The sequence below is a fragment of the Prionailurus bengalensis genome, chromosome D2 (genome assembly GCF_016509475.1).
Source record: "Prionailurus bengalensis isolate Pbe53 chromosome D2, Fcat_Pben_1.1_paternal_pri, whole genome shotgun sequence".
In the NCBI taxonomy this organism is placed as follows: domain Eukaryota; kingdom Metazoa; phylum Chordata; class Mammalia; order Carnivora; family Felidae; genus Prionailurus; species Prionailurus bengalensis.
In genome coordinates, this window is record NC_057351.1 from 57,219,320 (window position 1) to 57,224,984 (window position 5,665).

The window sequence follows — 5,665 nt, forward strand, 5'->3', positions numbered from 1 at the left end:
ATCTCTTTATTTCTGCTGTTGAACACATCCACTGAGTTTTTATTTCATTTTCTGTATTTTCACATCCATTTGGTTATTCTTCATGCCTTTTATTTCTTTGTTGAGACTTCCTACTTCTTTTCTGAGTCTATTTTTTCATTTGCTTCAAGAGTTTTTGTAATTGTTCATTGAAATAGTCTTATGATGGCTGATTTTTTTTATTATTAAATTTTTTTAAGGTTTTTTTTGAGAGAGAGAGATAGAGCATGAGTAGGGGAGGGACAGAGAGAGGGGAGACACAGAGTCTGAAGTAGGTTCCAGGCTCTGAGCTGTTAGCACAGAGCCTGACACAGGGCTGGAACCCATAAACCCTGAGATCATGACCTAAGCTGAAGTCATACACTTAACTGACTGAGCCATCCAGGCACCACTATGATGGCCGATTTAAAATCCTTAGATAATTTGAACATTTCTGTTATCTCAATGTTTGCATCTATTAATTATTTTTTCTCATTCAAGTTGATATTTTTCTGGTTTTTGGTAGAGAAATGATTTAAAAAAAATTTTTTTTTTTAATTTTTTTTTTCAACGTTTATTTATTTTTGGGACAGAGAGAGACAGAGCATGAACGGGGGAGGGGCAGAGAGAGAGGGAGACACAGAATCGGAAACAGGCTCCAGGCTCTGAGCCATCAGCCCAGAGCCTGATGCGGGGCTCGAACTCCCGGACCGCGAGATCGTGACCTGGCTGAAGCCGGACGCTTAACCGACTGCGCCACCCAGGTGCCCCTAAAAAAATTTTTTTAATGTTTATTTATTTTTGAGAGAGAGAGAGAGAGCACAAGCAGAGGAGGGACAGAGAGAGAGGGAGACACAGAATCTAAAGCAGGCTCCAGGCTCTGAGCTAACTTGTATACATCATATATGCAGGACTTTTAAACCTCAAGATCAGGATCTGAGTTGAAGTCAGATGCTCAACTGGGTGAGACACCCAGGTCCCCTGACAAGTGAGTTTTTACATGATATCTGGACATTTTGGGAATTGTGTTGTAAGACTCTGCATCTTATTTAACTCTTCTGTTTTGGTTGGCCTCCTCAGACACCACTCTGGCAGGGTAAGAAGGGAACACTGCCTCATCACTGTCATGTATGGTTGGAAGTCCAGGTTCCCCACCTGACCCTCACTGACACTCAGGAGATAGGGGAACTCATTACTGGTGCTTGGGTGTAGAAGTTCCAACTCCCCACTAGACATCTGATATACTACTGATATACTACCCTAAGTTCAAGGGGTAGGAGTGCCTCATTACTGCTCCTCACATGGCCTCCACTGACACAAATGGTGGAGTAACCTCACTACTGCCGGATAGTGGTGAAAGTCCTGAGTCTCCAGTAGGTATCTTCTGACAGAATCCCAGAGGGGAGGGGAAGAGATGTGTCATTCCTGACAAGTGGAGGTAGGAGTCCAGGTTCCCCATTTTGTTTCCACTAACACTGAGTGGGATGGTAGAGAGGGTCTTCATTATAAACTAGCAGAAGTGAAAATCCCAGCACTCCTCATTAGGCCTTCACTGATGGCACCCCAGTGGGGTTTTTGAGATGCTTATTCATAGTCTGGTCAGGGTGAAAGTCTCAGCATTTTGTTTGACCTTTGCTGGCAGGGGTTGGGGTGGGGACAGTACCATGGTTTTTCTGTGGGGTTTGATTAGAGTACAGTGGTTATTGTCTAAAATTTTTCTATTTTGCTAGGCTGTTCCTTTCCTGGACCTCTGGATAGGGAAAGCTGGCCTTTTTTGGAGCATGTTTTGTTTGTATCTGTTGGTGCTTCTCGGTTGCCAGCTCCTCTAGAACCACATCTGGGATCTATGCAGAAAAAAAAAACACCACACACACAAAAAAACCCCAAACCAAGGAGTTTACCACTGTGCTGTTCCCTGATTCCTAGGCTACCTTATTCTTTCCATCTTTCAGAATTTTTCATGTCTACAAACAATAGCTAGAGCTTTAGTTTTACCTAAATAGAGGAATAAGCAAAAGTATGTATACTCCATCTTTTCTGGAAGCTAAAATTTCTATAATTTATTTTTAACTATAATATCAGAAATTTTAATTTTTAATCTTAATCCTTAAATATAAAAATAGTTAAATTTATTTTATATTTACAACCAATCCCTTTTACCACTATTTACCCATCATGATTCCATTTTTGTTTGGCTACTTCATCTTCAAGTAGAAGATTTTCAACAAAGTCTTGTGAATAACTAACTTTTTCCTAAGTTTCTATATGCTTGAAAACTTCATTCTGCTGCCTCTATAATGAAAGGTAAGTTTGGTGTATATAATTGGCTGTTATGAATCTTCCATAATAAATAAGACACCTTAAATATCAAATTTTCAATTGGTTATAACTAGAAGATATCTAGTTCTGATTGTTTAGGAGAAATACTTAGACATTACTCTCCTAGAAACAATAATACACCCTCTTCCATTTTAGCTGAATGTCCCCTTCCAATCAAATAGGGAAATTCATGATAAGGATGCTGATGACAGTATAAAACTAACAGTTACTGAATGCTTAGTATGTGTCATGCATCATATATATTTATAATGCACAATATTATGAGATTATTTCTTCAATAAACACTCGTGGAACTTATGCTATATGCTAGCTATATTCTGGAGTCTAGGTAGAATCTATTCGTGTTCATGTTTTACATATGGAAAAATGAGTCTCAGAGAAGTTGAATATCTTGTTAGTAAAATGGCACAGGCCAATATTTGAAGTTAGATATGTATCATGTTTAATCACAACATATACTTACTTTCTAGCTGAATAAATATGATAAATCACATCAGTACCATGAAATAAAATTCAAATCCTTGGGCTAGTACTCAGAATGTATAATTACATGATTTGTACCTGACATATGATTTGATTAGATTTATTTAGCAAGTAGAAATTTTAATGTCATAATTTCAAGGTAAAATGTCACATACCTCTCAACAAAGAAATGATTCCTTACCATCCTTCCTTTCAAAAACCTTCAAAAAATTGAAATTTTTATCATACCCTAAAATGTCCTGTTGTTTTTTTTTTCCTTCAAATATCTTACAAATTCACTGTCATCATTAAACCATAAAACAGGCTGAGAATCAGGGAAAGCATTAGCAGGTTGTCTTCTCTGTGATTAAAGGAGCTTTTGTTTGAACATGAAGAAAAAACAAACTGACTACAAAGATTTTTAGGTAGAAGAACAGCCCCCCTTTAAAGAATTCTCTTTATTTTAAAGACTTAACCAAAATTTAATCAAGACAGAAATAAAAAGCAAAGAAATTCTGTTTCTTTTTTTCTTTGAGAGGGAAGATGATAGCTTGATTTCTAAATTAAGAGCAAAATAGTAAAACTTCACTTAATATTCTGGTTACATGCTGGGCAATTAGAGTAGAAGGAACTATGTAAACACGAGAAGAATAGGAAAATGGCACGGGGGGCATCTCCCTTTCAGGGATCTTTTGGTTTCCCCAAAACTCAAATTGCCATCCTGGCCTCTGTACTTTATCTCTGCACAGCCCACCAAACCTCACCATTCAACAACTAGCCCCCAAAACACTTTTCCAGACATCTCTGTCTTTAAATTGGTGTCTTTTACTTCATACTTAAAGTAATCATTGCTATAGTTGGGATTAAGATTTACTATATGAGTATTTTCTCTTCCTTGAATATTTTATTTTATTTTATTTATTTTATTTTATTTTATTTTATTTTATTTTATTTTATTTTATTTTATTTATTTTATTTTATTTTATTATTTTATTTTATTTTATTTTATTTTATTTTTGGTCCCCTCTTTTCCTGGTTTTAATTTAACATTGTATATCATTACATTTTATCTCCTCTCTTAGCATGCAATATACTTCTTTCCAAAAATTTAAGTAGTTGCTCTAGAGTTTCCAATATATGTTTTAATCTAAATGTACCTTAAAAATAAAAATATAACATTTTACATGTACTGTAAGTAACTTAAAACATTATTCTCAATTTTTCCCTCCTGCCTCTTTTGGTACTGCTGTCATTCATTTCACTTACCCATATACTAAAATTATCTAATACATTGTTACTATTATTACTTTAAACAGATATCTTTTAGATCAGTTAAAAATAAGAAAAATACAAGATTTATCTTACCTTCATTTATGCCTTCCTTGACAATTTTCCTTTATGTAGATTTGAATTCTTGACCTATACTATATTTCTTCTCCCTAAAACACTTCTTTCATTCTTTCTTGTAGGGCAAATCTGCTGGTGATTAATTCCCTCAGTTTTTGTTTGTCTGAGAAAGCCTTTATTTCCCCTTCACATTTCAAAGATGATTTTGCTGGATATAGAACTCTATGTGGGTGAGTTTTTTTCTTTTGACTTTAATTATTTCACACAATTCTCTTCATGCTTGCATGGTTTCCTACTGAGACTTCGTATCTTTGTTCATATTGCTTCATATCACTGTACTTCATATCCTTGTCCTCTATAGGTAAAGTGTAGTTTTCCCCTGGCTTCCTTTGAGGTTTTCTCTTTTTCTTTGGCTTCCTGCAGTTTGAATATGATATTCCTAGGTGTAGGTTTCTTGGTATTTATTGGATTTGATATTCTCTGAGCTTCCTGGATCTATGGTTTTGTCTTTTGTTAATTTTGGAAATTTTTCACCTATTATTACTTCAATATTTCAATTACCTCAAGCCGTTATTATTTCATTATTCTTCTGTTATCTCTTTCTTTTTCTCCTTCTTCAGGTATTACAATTATGTGTATGTCACACTGTCCCACAGTTCTTATATGTTCTGGGTTTTTTTTTTTCCATTCTTCATTTCAGTTTGGGAAATTTCTATTGGCCTTTCCTTAAACTCACTTATTCTTTAGCTATGTCCAGTCTACTGATGAGCACCTTAAAGACATTCTTCATTTCTGTTACAGTGCTTTTGATTTCCAATATTTACTTTTGATTCTTTTGTATAGTTTCCATCTCTCTGCTTATATTATCCATCAATTTTGCATGTTGCATAATTTTTGTATTAGAACCCTTAACATAAGAATCATAGTTATTTTTAAATTCCTGTCTAATAATTCCAGCTCATATCTGGGTCTAGTTATGATGCTTGTTTTATTTGTTAAGACTATGTTTTTTCCTTGCCCTTTGGTATGCTTTGTAATTTTCTGGTAAAGGTCAACATGCTGAAATGGGTAATAGGAACTGAGATAAACAGATCTTTAGTGTGAGGATTTGCACTGTAAGTTGGACTATGTTTCATATTTGCTATAGCTGTAGGTACCAGAGGCTTTGAATTCCTCTAATGTCCTTGTTTATTGTCCTCTCTTGACTTCAGGCTTCCCTAATTACTTCTCAGAGAGTCTGTATCTTTCAGCCTTTTCAGCTATAATTCACTGTTATACTGGAACCCTATTTGTGAGGTGGTTGACTACAGAGGAAAGAAAGTATTCTCTAACTTTATAAGTAAATCTTAGTCTTTTAGTGGCTCTATATCTCTGGGCTATAAACTTCACAATTTTTTCCAGTGGAATAGCTTTTTACCTCTAGGGGAGACAGAAAGGCTAAAAGGGGCTACAGTGAAAGGGATTCCTCCCCCAGTTGGGATAAGGTTCTGTTTATGTTTTTCCCCTTGGAGAGCTGGCT

The 5,665-nt window shown here is 35.3% G+C and overlaps 1 protein-coding gene across 1 annotated transcript in view; it reads right to left on the reverse strand.

The window, feature by feature from the left end:
* Positions 1–5,665, reverse strand: part of HPSE2 (heparanase 2 (inactive)) — a 663,935-nt gene that overhangs the window by 168,362 nt on the left and 489,908 nt on the right. The window lies entirely within an intron of this gene.